This window comes from Bos grunniens, chromosome 2 (assembly GCF_055505025.1).
Source record: "Bos grunniens cultivar Pamir isolate PY7600 chromosome 2, Bosgru_T2T1.0, whole genome shotgun sequence".
Taxonomy (NCBI): domain Eukaryota; kingdom Metazoa; phylum Chordata; class Mammalia; order Artiodactyla; family Bovidae; genus Bos; species Bos grunniens.
Genome location: NC_141166.1, coordinates 26,950,993 through 26,966,817, shown reverse-complemented (window position 1 = coordinate 26,966,817; position 15,825 = coordinate 26,950,993). Strand labels below are relative to the sequence as shown.

Genomic DNA, 15,825 nt, shown 5'->3' with positions numbered 1-15,825 from the left:
CTAGAACCAATGACACATACTTTGGACCAGAGAAATATCAACGATTAAGAAAAAAGAGAAACTGTCCTTGACTGAACAGCTGACCCTAAATATGATCTGTTCCTCAGAAGAACTGACCCTCTTCCACCGAAGCCCCTTTGTATTTGTACAGCCTGAGGGAATCACACATTTCCTCTGTTCTCAGTGTCCTTGCTAACCTTGGTTGTATCCTTCACCCCTGCAACAGTGTGGGGAGGCCATGGCCATGCAACTTCATAAAAAATAAACTTATATATTGAGGACCATTTAGGATTTAGAGTCAGGCAGAGTTAGTGAAAACCCTTGATACATTTCTAACTTAGAGGAAATTGAGCAAGTTTCTTAACCCCTCTGTGTCTCAGTGTTCTCATCTGTAAGATGGGAACATTAACAGCTATCATATAGCATTATTATGAGAACTTAATGAGAGGCTATGTGGATCAGAGGTAGCCTGGCATATACTGAATTATCACTGTGTGTGTGTGTGCTCAATTGTGTCCAGTGCTTTGTGATCCCCTGGACTGTAGCCCACCAAGCTCCTCTGTCTATGGAATTCTCCAGGCAAGAATACTAGAGTGGTTGCCATTCCCTTCTCCAGGGGATCTTCCCAATCCAGGGATCAAACCACCATCTCTTTCATCTCCTGCATTGGCAAGTGAATTCTTTACCACTATACCACTTGAAAAGCCTAATTATCATTAAAGGATAGCTGTTATACATTGACTCTTTGAAGGGAAAATATGCTTGAAAGCCATACTTGTCAACTTAGAAATGAATTTATAGCAAACAGCCCTTTTTTCTTTGTTTTGGTTTTGATACTTAGGTGCATGCTCAGTCTCTTCAGTTGGGTCTGACTCTTTGCGACACTATGGACTCTAGCCCACCAGGCTCCTCAGTTCATGGGATTTCCCAGGCTAGAATGCTGGAGTGGTTGTCATGCTCTCCTCCAAGGGATCTTCCTGACCCAGGGACTGAAACTGAGTATCCTGCATCACACGCAGATTCTTTACTGTGGAGCCACTGAGTTTTGAGGAAAACCAGTCAAATACACCTGTGAGGATGAATATGCAAACAGACCATGGCCAGATTATATATAAATATAGACCTCTGACCTACAACCCACAGTGACTAGAAAGGAAAGCAACCGCTGTACAGTAATCAGTCCAAGAAGTCAAACTGTCATCTGGAACAACTAGTCCACAGAGACCAACAACAGTCCCTGTAACCATCAGTTCAAAAATGAAACAGGGCACACAAAGCCAGTGCATTGGGACAACCCTGAGGGGTTGGATGGGGAAGGAGATGGGAGAGGTGTTCAGGATGGGGGACACATGTACACCCATGGCTGATTCATGTCAATGTATGGCAAAAAAAAAACAAAACCCACTACAATATTTTAAAGTAACTAGCCTCCAATTAAAATAAATAAATTAAATAAATTTTTTAAAAGTTCATTCTTGATGAATAATTAACAGCTTCCCTAATTTTTGCCCCACCTTCTAACTTAGAGCCAACTGGAAAGAGCCAAATATGTACCTCTAACCAGCCATGTGAAACTTCCTGTTTCTAGTCAGCCTGCCTCCGGCTTCCTCAGGCCAACAGCCTCCAGTCAGGGCACATCTGAAGCCTTCTCTTTTGTCTCTTTTGTTCACTCTAAAGCTTCCCCACTCCTCTGCTTGCCTTTGAGTCTGCCAAATGGAAGTGGTGGTGACAGACTCCCTTGCTATGAAAACTCTAAATAGATAGCCTTACTTTTTCTCATCTGAGTGGTCTTCACTTATTTCCACACACCTCTCAAACCACAGAGCTAGACTGTCATAATCATGGTTAGTAACTGAATCTGCTTTGGGCTCACTGCTATAGCCCCAGTGTCTAGCACAGTGTCTGATGGACAGAGATGTGAATGGATGAGGAGAAAGTCCTCTCTTCAAAACCAGTAAGATGGCTTCCAGCATACAAATGAAGGAAATGAAAAATGTGAAAAAGGAGGGGCTTTTCTTATTCGAGGAGGTCGTTTAGGTAAAAAGAGCCTGGGGAAGATGCAGCTCTTCCATGATGTGACCATTCAGTTTTGCTCTAATCACTAAGTTCTGGGAGCCATGTGGGTCCCGTATCCGTAACAGTTAAGACAACAGTAATGCCCACTCGTGAGGGATTTCTGAGGCTTTAATGAGATCTGGTGCATCAAAGAACTTGAATGAGTGTCTGAAGAATGAAGGTAACTTGCTTTTCTCTTGTATCCTAATGTCTTGTTGACATTTGTTACTATATGTATAGACTGTTGATCCTTGAACAACATGGGTTTGAACTGTGCAAGTCTGCTTATACATGGATTTTTTCAATGAAGAACTACAACACAACACTATCCAAGGTTGGTTGAATCTCGGAACTATGGATATGGAGGGCTAAGTGGAAAGATATACTTGGATATACTCTTTCAACGGTGTGGAGGGTGGTTTTTCCAACCCCCACATTGTTTAAGGGTCAGATGCAAAATTTTTAAAATACATAGCTTGAAAAAACAAGACAAGCCATTCTTAATTTGGCAATGCTGTATATATATTGATTATTTTTTTGAGATATACAAAGTAACATTTTATTTGAATATCCCATATTGGGTGTATATTATTAATTCAACAATAAATAACATTAACATTATGGAAATAGACTTTTGACACATAAGAGACAGAATTGTCTAATGTGGATTTGAACATAATTTATTTATTTCAGTTCAGTTCAGTCGCTCAGTTGTGTCCAACTCTTTGCAACCCCATAAAGCGCAGCACACCAGGCTTCCCTGTCCATCACCAAATCCTGGAGTTCACCCAAACTATGTCCATTGAGTTAGTAATGGCATCCAACCATCTCATCCTCTGTCGTTGCCTTCTCCTCCTGCCCTCCATCTTTCCCAGCATCAGGGTCTTTTCAAATGAGTCAGCTCTTTGCATCAGGTGGCCAAAGTATTGGAGTCTCAGCTTCAACGTCAGTCCCTCCAATGAACAACCAGGACTGATCTCCTTCAGGATGGACTGGTTGGATCTCCTTGCAGTCCAAGGGACTCTCAAGAGTCTTCTCCAACACCAGAGTTCAAAAGCATCAATTCTTTGGCGCTCAGCTTTCATTATAGTCCAACTCTCACATCCGTACATGACTACTGGAAAAACCATAGCCTTGACTAGATGGACCTTTGTTGACAAAGTAATGTCTCTACTTTTTAATATGCTGTCTAGGTTGGTCATAACTTTACTTCCAAATGTCTTTTAATTTTATGGCTGCAATAACCATCTGCAATGATTTTGGAGCCCCCCAAAATAAAGTCTGACACTGTTTTCACTGTTTCCCCATCTATTTGCTATGAAGTGATGGGACCAGATGCCATGATCTTCGTTTTCTGAATGTTGAGCTTTACCCCACCTTTTTCACTCTCTTCTTTCACTTTCATCAAGAGGCTCTTTAGTTCTTCTTCACTTTCTGCCATAAGGGTGGTGTCATCTGCATATCTGAGGTTATTGATATTTCTCCCAGCAATCTTGATTCCGGCTTGTGCTTCTTCCAGCCCAGTGTTTCTCGTGATATACTTTGCATAATTTATTTAGTTAGCAAATGTTTATTGTGAACCTCTATTTGCAAGGCATCATAGTAGGCATATAAAGTTATGTAAGAGACTGGCCCCTGCCATGGAGAAAAATTTTTTAAAGCTTTCTCATGAAAGCAACTCAAGTTCAGTCTTGAATGAGGAAAGGGGTAACTGATATACCACTGAGTGTAAAGCGACGAAAGACTGCTTCCTGTAGTGATAAGGAGAGATCTCATATAGGAAGATATGAGTTTGTGTGTGAGGTTGATTAGGGCTTTTAATACAGAAATAAGGAAAGGGTGTGCTAAAAAGAGGGTGAGAGAAAGAGGTCAGAACAAGCAGGAATGTGCAGCAGACTCCTTTGTTATATACTTCAAAACACTGGCACCTCCTTCCTCATAGCATTTATTACAACTGTAATTAATTTACTATTTGAGCATCTTTTAAAACGTCTCCTTGTAAAACATAAGCTTTGTAAGTGCAGGGACTATATATGCTGTATTCACTATTATATACTTAGTATCTACACAGTTTTGGAAGTATAACTGATGCTCAATACACACTAGTCAAATGGAAATGGAAGGTACTTGTGAATGGCTAAAATGTAGGGTTAATATACAGAAACATAAGTGATCCCCTCACTTACAACTTAATTTTGATTCTCGGTAAAAAATGGCAACTTCCTTTAAAATAAATGAAAGTTAAACTCAATACATGTAGGGGTGTTTTAAATGGAACAGTTACAAATTGAGTTATGCTAATATAATGGTCTTTCATTTTTTATTAACTTGTATGCAGGCCAAGAGGCAACTGTTAGAACTGGACATAGAAAGACAGATTGATTCAAAACTGGGAAAGGAGTACATCAAGGCTGCATATTGTCACCCTGGTTATTAAACTTATATGCAGAGTACATCATGAGAAATGCTGGGCTGGATGAAGCACAAGCTGCAATCAAGATTTCCAAGAGAAATATAAAAACCTCAGATATACAGATGACACCACCCTTATGGCAGCAAGCAAAGAGGAGCTAAAGAGCTTCTTGATGAAGGTGAAAGAGGAGAGTGGAAAAGCTGGCTTAAAACTCAACATACAAAAAACTAAGATCATGACATCTGGTCCCATCACTTCATGGCAAATAGATGGGGAAACAGAGGAAACAGTGAGAGACTTTATTTTCTTGGGCTCCAAAGTCACTGTGGACAGTGACTGCAGCCATGAAATTAAAAGACGCTTGTTCCTTGGAAGAAAAGCTATCACAAACCTATACAGCTTATTAAAAAACAGAGACATTAGTTGCCAACAAAGGTCTGTCTAGTCAAAGCTATGGTTTTTCCAGTGGTCATATATGGATGTGAGAGCTGGACTCTAAAGAAAGTTGAGCACCGAAGAATTGATGCTTTTCAACTGTGGTGCTGAGAAGACTCCTGAGAGTCCCTTGGACTGCAAGGAGATCAAGCCAGTCAATCCTAAATGAAATCAATTCTGGATATTCATGGAAGGACTGGTGCTGAAGCTGAAGCTCCAATACTTTGGCCAACTGATACAAAAAGCTGACTTATTTGAAAAGACCCTAATGCTGGGGAACACTGAAGGCAGGAGAAGGGGATGACAGAAGATGAGATGTTTGGATGGCATCACCAATTCAATGGATATGAGTTTGAGCAGGCTCCTGGAGATGGTGAAGAACAGGGAAGCCTGGCATGCTGCAGTCCATGGGGTGGCAAAGACTCATACATGACTGAGCTACTGAACAACAACTTTTTATTAATGAACTCAGCTTAGTTTAGGAGCCCATATTTCTGCTTGCTCAGTCACTCAGTTGTGTCTGACTCTGTGATTCTGTGGACTGTAGCCCACTAGGCTCCTCTGTCCATGGGATTTCCCAGACAAGAATACTGGAGTGGATTGCTTGTTGCTTCTCCAGGGGATTTTCCTGACCCAGGGATTGAGCTGTATTTCTTGCATTTCCTGCAGTGACAGGTGGATTCTTTACCACTAGCACCACCCGGGAAGCCCCATGTGTCTGCTTTGGAATGGGAAAAAAATACTGCCCATTCAGGGTAATTAAGTTCATTTCTGATTTGACACCCAGCCTCTGCTGGAATCCCATGGACAGAGGAGCCTGGCTGACACCTTGGCTGCAGGAGAAGGTCCAGAGCACAGATTCACTCATCCTTGTGCTACCACCTAATTCCCCCTGGCTCCCACTGACCTCCAGGTGAGGTGTACTTCACCTTTCCTGACCTTTGGATGGCAGCCTCTGTTGTCAACACCCTAGTGTTGGTGGCTGGTGCAGCATATGAATTATTTTGGTGTGATCTCGACTCAAAAGTGCTTGCTGATGCTGCTGTATTCTTTAGGCTTAGTCCGGTCCTCCAGCCAAATGTTAGCTTCAGACTGTCCCATGGCTACCTCTGCTATAATATTGCACCATGACTCTTGAGACAAAGGAGAGGAGATACAGCTCAGCTCCATACACCCAGGCAGGGCCACATGAGTAGTTCTATGAATGAACTCTATGAATGGACTCTGAGAAGACTTTGTGTCCCTTTGGTGCTAGGACAGTGGGGAAAGTTTATGCCATCCTCTGGAATCTTTCTTCTCTGCCATGATGAGCATGGCAGCCTTGAGTTAAGGCAACAGACTGTCATGATGTAAGCAAGATGGATCATTTAGCTACAGCATGAGGGCAAGCTACACAGAGTTAGCCAGACCCACAGACAATTTTGTGAGAATAGGAAATAAAAGATGTTTTAAGTTTATGTATTACCACAACATAACTTAACCTGCCATGACATATTACAGTGTACTATCCAAGTCTTTTATTTTCTGTATTTTGATGCTTCAACATGTGGCACCTTGCTGACCCTGAAAGACTGCCCCTTCCAGGGTAGCCAATTCCTAGAGATGTAGACAAATCACCCACAAGCATCTTTTCAAAGGCAAATCAACTAATCCAAAACCCAGTTCCCAACTACCTCCTTTATTGGCTCTTATGGTCAGAACCACTATCCATCTGCCCTAATCACCCCAGGGTCAGCTGCTAAACAACTAGGAACAGACTCTATTCCCCAGAGCATGCTGAATTTATTTCAACTAGCCAATCCTAAACCCTGCTTGCTTACCCTGCTTCACCAGTTCATGTTTATGGAACCCACATGAAAGTCTAGGACCCACAATTCTCCTTCCTTTCTGAACAACCACAGTTCTTTATCCTGTGCACTCCCCCAGCCATGGAGTGGCATGCCACAGTTTCTAGGAAACTGGAAGTAACAAATTCTCTTTTCAGCAGCAATCATTTTCTTATCTGTTGGCCATACTCTATCTTGTTTTGTGTTAGTAACTATATTTGAAAACATAGAATGACTATTTTCACCAGTAAGATAGTGAGCAACTTGACTGTAGACACACAACATACTTTTCTTTAATTCAGTGTTTGTCATATAATAGGTTCTCAATAACTACATATTCCATGAACTAATGGCAATAACATAATCAATACGGTCAATATATTTTCTTCAAGGTAGGGGCACAGCAATGATAAAACCTTTAGGAATACCCACATTTGAAGGTGGTTTGGAGAAAGCACAGGTAAACAAAATGCTATGAAGAAAACTATTATATCATAGAGTCACAGATGCCAGACAAAGAATTTCAACAAGAAATGGTGATAAATATGCAGACATGTTAAGGCGGGTGGTAAAGAAACATAATAGCAATAGTGAACCTAAGTGCTGAGTATTGTGGGTACTTTGAGGCAACATGGATGGGCTCATCATCATCATCCTGTCCCATGGTCAATTTGGGAAATAAACATTGCCTTTGGTAGTTAAATTTTAAGATCAATATGTAATGGATCATATTACAAGAATGGAAATTAAAACGTTTAAGTGGGAGACAGACAACAGACAGATGAAACACAAATAAATGCACTTACAAATTGTGGAAATTGCTCTTAAGGAAAATGTGCAGATTGATATGACAGTGTCATAAAAGACTAAATTTAGATTGCTGTCAGTTTCCTGAAGTGACATTAAGGCTGAGGCCTACAGAACTAACTATAACTTAATTGAATATATTAACATATCTAACAAGCGAAGTTAGGTGTACTCAGCCATGGAAACACAGAGATGAAGACTCACAGAGGACAGGTCTTGGTCTCCAGACTTGGGGTGTGGCCATAGCCATCACTAGCATGCTAACAGATGCAACTTTCCCCTGGAAAGATTTCTACTCTTAACCCTTAGCCTCAGCCATTAAACCTTAGCTTCAGCCATCAGACTTTTAATTCATCTACCACCCCCTATTCTGAATCCATGCCAAAACTTCTGATTATAATTTGGCTTCCCATGTGGGTCTGTTTAGGGCGGAAGGATGCACAGATCATGTGAACCTTGAGTTATTTCTGATTCCTAATGGTAGGTTCTCATGGCTAATTAACAAAATAAGTTCTGACTGTGATTTGGCTTTGCATAGAAATGACAATGGGGGAAAAATGACAGAAACAGATATTTTGTTTCCTCTGCCTATTGAGTATGTCACTGCAGACAAACAAACTGGTGTGCAGATTCCTCCCTGGAACTCAGGATCATGGAAATGAGCTTCAGTCAAACAGCACTTTGGGTCCTCATTCTCAAGAGATCCCTGAAGCCTCATAATAGTCAAAGAGCCTTCAAAGCAGGAAAATTGACCTTGGGACACAAGTGACCTACTTGAGAAATCCTATCTCTCATCCGATGACAGCTATTTCCACCTTTCCACCAATCACTTCTTCAACTACCAGGAAAACAATGGGGGTAAAAGTCTAATTATATATGCTCAGATAGTTGCTTGGCATTACAGAAGCTAAAATAGAGATTAAATGAAAATTATCACCTATTAAGATGCTTTCAAGGCTCTTAGATGAGATATAACCTAAGGTCATTCCAGCCTCTGAATGAATGAATGAATAATGATGTGTTTTGACTCAAGATTTTTCCTCACTTTTGATGACTGAGACTGACTAGGTGCTAACATTCTCATTCCTTCTGATGAGGTCTTTCCCACATCCTTAGGATGTGTTCTTCATATAAATAGACTTTATCAAGGATCATCCACACATCTCCCAGAAATATTCTGACACATCAGGATCCCAGCAGAGAATATAGCTTGGACCCAAACTACCCTGCACACTACACAGTAGATCCCAGTTCACTTCAGTTGCTCAGTCATGTCCGACTCTTTCTGACCCCATGGACTGCACCACGCCAGGCCTCCCTGTCCATCACCAACTCCCGGAGTTTGCTCAAACTCATCGTCATCCATTGAGTCAGTGATGCCATCCCACCATCTCATCCTCTGTCCTCCCCTTCTCCTCCTGCCTTCAATCTGTCCCAGCATCAGAGTCTTTACCAGTGAGTCAGTTCTTCGCATCAGGTAGCCAAAGTATTGGAGCTTCAGCTTCAACATCAGTCCTTCCAATGAATATTCAGGATCGATTTCCTTTAGGATGGACTGGTTTGATCTCCTTGCAGTCCAAGGGACTCTCAAGAGTCTTCTCCAACACCACAATTCAAAAGCATAAATTCTTCAGCTTTCTTTATGGTCCAACTCTTACATCCATACATGACTACTGGAAAACCCATAGCTTTGGCTAGACGGAACCTTGTTGGCAAAGTAATGATCCCAGAAACAAGGCTAAAGAGAAAAGTTTAAAATCTAAGTAAGAAAGTAGTTCAGTCCTGTCCAACTGTTGCAATCCCATCAACTGTGGTCCCAGTCCTCTGTCCATGGAATTCTCCAGGCAAGAATACTGGAGTGGGTAGCCATTCCCTTCTCCAGGGGATCTTCTTGACCCAGGAATCAAGCCCAAGTCTCCTGCATTGCAGGCAGATTCTTTACCATCTTAGTCACCAAGCAAGCTTGATGGTAATTACAGAATGTATAGAAGAAGAGGCAAGGCTGGATAACAGAGACTACGGAATTAGGGCATTGAGAAGTTGGTTGAAGGTACATGTAAGTGGTAAGAAGCAGAAAATTGCTGAATGGTCAGTTTCATATCTGGGAGAAAAAATTGAAAGTTGAAATGAAAATTTCCTTTTGTTTGCTGGAATGTCCAAGTGGTGGATGGTTCCCGTGGATGTTGGCAGATGGTGCAGACCACTGAATTTCACTTTCCTAGAGTAAAATTCCTAGGGCTTGGCGTCATTACACTACGTCCATCCCTGATTCTGTAAGTGGTAGCTTTTATTACTGAAAGTGCTCTGTCTTATAATGTATAAATGGTAAAACAGCAGCATACATAATGCAAATAGATGGGTGAAATTAATCTCATATGGCACATGAAGAGGCAATAGATGCCAACACAAATCACCACTCTAGAGCCCTGATGTCTTGCTGCCCTTGGAATCTGTGACAGATTTTGTTACAGGTGAAGCTGCAACATAACAAGATCCTTCTGGTGGGTTTGGTCACTAAATCCTCTTGGATGATCTGTTCAAAGCACATGATGCTGAATTCTATGTGCTGAGTAGTCATCTCTGAATATAGGATATTTTAATGATTCCCATCAATTTTTGAAGTTCCATTCAAGTGGATAAATATATGGTTATATATTTGACTCTATTCCTCTCTCTAATATATGCTAAAACTTGATATAATAAAACTTTATACAGCACTGGTGACCCTCCAGTTTTGAGTTAAAGTTTATGTAGTAGAGATATGAAATTGACTACAGGTTAATGCTGAAGTTATTTACGTTTAGTAGTAGTAGTAGTAATGATAATGATAAAGGCTTACATTTGTGGAATGCTTACAATGTGCAAAGTAGCTGTCTAAATGCTCCAGGTGCATTACCTTCCCTCCATCCTTCCAAAACCAATAAACAGGTACCTTTATTTCCATTTTAAGATAAGAAGCTAAATCTTCACTCTCCCAAAAATGTATGTGTAGAAATAGAAATCTGAACCCAAGCCTATCAGACCTCAGAGCCTGGTTCTTGATTTGATATTGCTCCTCTTTTCTTGACAAAATGAGACCAAATATCTCCAGTATTATTGTTTAGCTTTAGGTCCCATTTTTGAGAAAACAGAACCATTTAAAATCTGCTAGGCTTAATCAGTAAATATTTCTTGAACATCTTATATGTGTTCAGCAAAAAGAAAAAGTATAAGAAATGATCAAATAAGTCATATTTCTTACTGCTAAGCCACTGCGGAAGCCCAAACTTGTATTACATGAAGTAAAAACTATGAATAAGGGCTCAACAATTATATTCCTGCCAAATGAGTTTTTCCCCTAAATTAGAAGTAACTTCAGGCACAGGTAAAATAAAATTCTGTGTCTTAAAAAACAGAAAGCCTTGCTGATCATCAAGTTGGTGTAAACCCAAGCGGTGTCCCACAGTGAATAGCTGATCAACAAGAATTTTCTTAAGTAACTTTCCAGGTACTGCTAAATGAGACATCCTTTGGCTACCATGACAAATAAGGCAGAATTGAGTAAATGGCTGGCATGTGACACAAAGGCGGCCATGCCCATTTTGTCAAAACCCTGCCATTCAGCAGCAAAACCCCCAGGCTGAAGAATCTGAATGAACCCAACAAAGGGTGAATCCACTCCTGAAAGAGCAACTGTAATCCCATCTCAGCTGGGGTTCATTAGATTTAAGAACTAAAACAGTCATATTTTCTGAAACACACAGTAATAAGAAAAGCCTAATTAGAGAGTAAAGGGTAGAAGTTTAGCAGCTCTAATAAATATGATGTGCTGAATGCATTATCTATTTGGCAGAAAACAAATTATGGACTAATCTGTAGTATTCAGACATTCTAATTTGTGGCAGCCCATTTGAGGAAATGCTTTAACCCAGCATCCTGAGATCATAAAACACATTTTAACAAGTATAAGCATACACTTCTGGAATTGAGAGATACCTTTAAGGAATGACTATTTTCTGGAATATATTGAGACCGTTTTAAAGATTAATTACTATTAATGTGTGTAAAACATAAATACTATTCCAGGAATTTGATATTACAAATGATGGGGGAAACATCTCTTTCTATCTTTCTCCTGAAATACGTGGAAAATGGTTCATTAGAACATTGTTTATTGGACTTGTTTGATATTTGATCAGTGTTGCTTAAAAATCCTTCAGTTGTTTTTTGTTGTGCTCAGAAACCCAATGGTCAGCTCTCTGATCCCATTCTTTCCCTAACTCTCCCTACCAATTAGGCTTCCACAGCAGTGTCCTACTTTATGGTACTGTATGGATGTGAGAGTTGGACTATAAAGAAAGCTGAGCACCAAAGAATTGATGCTTTTGAATTGTGGTGTTGGAGAAGACTCTTGAGAGTCCCTTAGACTGCAAAGAGATCCAACCAGTCCATCCTAAAGGAGATCAGTCCTGGGTGTTCATTGGTAGGACTGATGTTGAAGCTGAAACTCCAATACTTTGGCCACCTCATGCAAAGAGCTGACTCATTTGAAAAGACCCTGATGCTGAGAAAGATTGAGGGCAGGAGGAGAAGGGGAAAACAGAGGATGAGATGGTTGGATGGAATCACCAACTCAATGGACATGGGTTTGGGTGGACTCCGGGAGTTGGTGATGGACAGGGAGGCCTGGTGTGCTGTAGTCCCTGGGGTCTCAAAGAGTCAGACATGACTGAGCGACTGAATTGAACTGAACGCTACTTCTGGGGTTGAGCAGAACAGTTTTAGCACTGGCTTCTTGTCTTTATCTGAAAAAAAAAAAAAAAAGAATTTTCCACAGATCCTGGTTTGTTCTCATGGTTCAGCTCTAGTATCTCTTCTGCAGGGATGTCCTCTCTGACCACTCTTTAGTGAAGTTTGCCACAACACTCTCCTGCTCCCATTTGCTTCATGGCACTTATGACTATCTGAAATTAACTCACTAGTTTATTTATCCCCTGTCTCTCCTATTAGCAGTTGTGTTCCACTGAGCAGTGACCTTGTCTTGCTCATCATCTTTGATCTCCACTATCAAAAACAGGACATGGCAGATGGTAGGTGCCCACCATATTAATATAAATATGAATTAGTATAAAAAGTGAAACAAAATGTAGGTAAATTTTAGTCTAGGAATGTGAAAAATAGTACAATTTCACAGATGTGTTTTTCCACAAGATGTATTTTTGTTCATAATTTACTTAGGAAAAATTACTTAATAGTGTCAGTGCCCCAAGTAATATCTTCTTATGTATAATTGCAAAAACTTGCCTTTGACTGGCTTAAAAACGAATAATATCTTCTTGTGTATAATTGTAACAACTTGTTTCCACAGGTGTAAAAACCCACTGCAAGTTCATCTTTTTCTTGCCAGTGGGAAAATAAGGTCCAGACTGGCCCCTATTGTTCCAGCCACAGCACATCAGAGAGAAAACCGAAGTTTGGATTCAATGAGTTGATTTCCAAACCCTGAATTTGTCTTTCCACAATTCTCTCTGGTTGGAAATACACAAAATGGATGATAATGAAGAAACAGTCATACAATATCTCAGAAACTCGGTAATAAGGATAGTTAGTAAATTTGCCTTGAGCTATCCGTTTTTTAAAAGTATTGGTTTTTTATTCTTTTGTAAACAAAGTGAACATTCTCTTGCCCTCTATTACAATATATGCAAATTAAAAAATTGATTCCCATTGTAATACTTTTTGTCAACTTAAATTAACAAAATGACTTTCAGTGACTGAAAGATAATCAAGTGTTCACATTAAAGTATAATTACTGGGCAGTTCGTTGTTAACACAATTGCTATAAATTGAGACATTCCACTAAATATGTGCTTGGTATACAAATCACATTTGTCTAAGTTACATATAAAATATACTATTTCCCACCATCATATTATGCTGCCTTTGTGATTACAGAGAGAGGCAAATAATAAACTACTTCTCATACATATAAAGCCAACTCCAGTTGCTTATTGGAAATGCTAGTAAGTTGGTCATTTTTCTCCATACCACTCACAACATTTCAATCACACAGGTACCTAGTGACAAGCATTCTACCAATAGCTATAGGAAGTCTCTGGAATATTTATCTCATGCCAAGACAAAAGACTAACATGAGTTGTCATTTTTATTGACTTCACAAAGATCAATAAAAATCATTACATGCTTAAAAGTTTCAGTCCCTTTGGAAGTCCAAGAAAACAGACTCAATTTGTTTTGTGTCTTAGCCCTTTACCTCCTTGATTATACCTGATACTGGCAAATGCTTTTTCACCATATATACTCCTACCTGCTTTTAGCTCTAGTCAAGGTTCATATTCCATCTTGCATTCAGTTCACGTCAGTTGCTCAGTTGTGTCCAGTTCTTTGCAACCCCATGGACTGAAGCATGCCAGGCCTCCCAATCCATCAACAACTCCCAGAGTTTATTCAAACCCATGTCCATTAAGTCAGTGATACCATTCAACCATCTTGTCTTCTGTCGTCCCCTTCTCCTCCCACCTCAATCTTTCCCAGCATCAGGGTATTTTCCAATGAGTCAGTTCTTCCCATCAGGTGGCCAAGGTATTGGAGTTTCAGCTTCAGCATCAGTCCTTCCAATGAATATTTAGGACTGATTTCCTTTAGGATGGAGTGGTTGGATTGCTTGCATTAAGGGGAGCATATTCTTGGAGAAGGTTTAGGTTTTGCTCATTTTAGCACACCTTGTGGTCTGAGGCCATAGCTACATGCAATTGGTTTGACTGTTTTAGCTTCATGGAACCTCTAACAAGTTAACATAAACAGTTAGCAATTGGGCAATTTACTATCTTACCAATAGTAATAATGTAGTCACTATGAACAAAGCTAGTGGAGGTGATGGAATTCCAGTTGAGCTACTTCAAATCCTGAAAGATGATGCTGTGAAAGTGCTGCACTCAATATGCCAGCAAATTTGGAAAATTCAGCAGTGACCACAGGACTGGAAAAGGTCAGTTTTCATTTCAATACCAAAGAAAGGCAATGCCAAAGAATGCTCAAACTACCACACAATTGCACTCATCTCACACACTAGTAAAGTAATGCTCAAAATTCTCCAAGCCAGGCTTCAGCAGTACATAAACCGTGAAATTCCAGATGTTCAAGCTGGTTTTAGAAAAGGCAGAGGAACCAGAGATCAAATTGCCAAAATCCACTGGATCATGGAAAAAGCAAGAGAGTTTCAGAAAAACATCTATTTCTGCTTTATTGACTATGCCAAAGCCTTTGACTGTGTGGATCACAATAAACTGTGGAAAATTCTGAAAGAGATGGGAATACCAGAACACCTGACTTGCCTCTTGAGAAATTTGTATGCAGGTCAGGAAGCAACACTTAGAACTGGACATGGAACAACAGACTGGTTCCAAATAGGAAAAGGAGTATGTCAAGGCTGTATATTGTCACCCTGCTTATTTAACTTCTATGTAGAATACATCATGAGAAACGATAGGCTAGAAGAAGCACAAGCTGGAATCAAGATTGCCGGGAGAAATATCAATAACCTCAGATATGCAGATGACACCACCCTTATGGCAGAAAGTGAAGAGGAACTAAAAAGCCTCTTGATGAAAGTAAAAGTGGAGAGTGAAAAAGTTGGCTTAAAGCTCAACATTCAGAAAATGAAGATCATGGCATCCGGTCCCATCATTTCATGGGAAATAGATGGGGAAACAGTGGAAACAGTGTCAGACTTTATTTTTGGGGGTTCCAAAATCAATGCAGATGGTGATTGCAGCCATGAAATTAAAAGACGCGTACTCCTTGGAAGGAAAGTTATGACCAACCTAGATGGCATATTCAAAAGCAGATACTTTGCCAACAAAGGTTCGTCTAGTCAAGGCTATGGTTTTTCCAGTAGTCATGTATGGATGTAAGAGTTGGACTGTGAAGAAAGCTGAGTGCTGAAGAATTGATGCTTTTGAACTGTAGTGTTGGAGAAGACTCTTGAGAGTCCCTTGGACTGCAAGGAGATCCAACCAGTCCATTCTAAAGAGATCAGTCCTGGGTGTTCTTTGGAAGGAATGATGCTAAAGCTGAAACTGCAGTACTTTGGCCACCTCATGCGAAGAGTTGACTTATTGGAAAGGACTCTGATGCTGGGAGGAATTGGGGTCAGGAGGAGAAGGGGACGACAGAGGATGAGATATCTGGATGGCATCACTGACTCGATGGACGTGAGTCTGAGTGAACTCCGGGAGTTGGTGATGGACAGGGAGGCCTGGTGTGCTGCGATTCATGGAGTCACAAAGA

At 40.4% G+C, this 15,825-nt stretch overlaps 1 long non-coding RNA gene across 3 annotated transcripts in view; it reads right to left on the bottom strand.

Moving 5' to 3' along the window:
* Positions 1–15,825, bottom strand: part of LOC147377786 (uncharacterized) — an 82,219-nt gene that overhangs the window by 12,556 nt on the left and 53,838 nt on the right. The gene's annotated exons all lie outside the window — the stretch shown is intronic.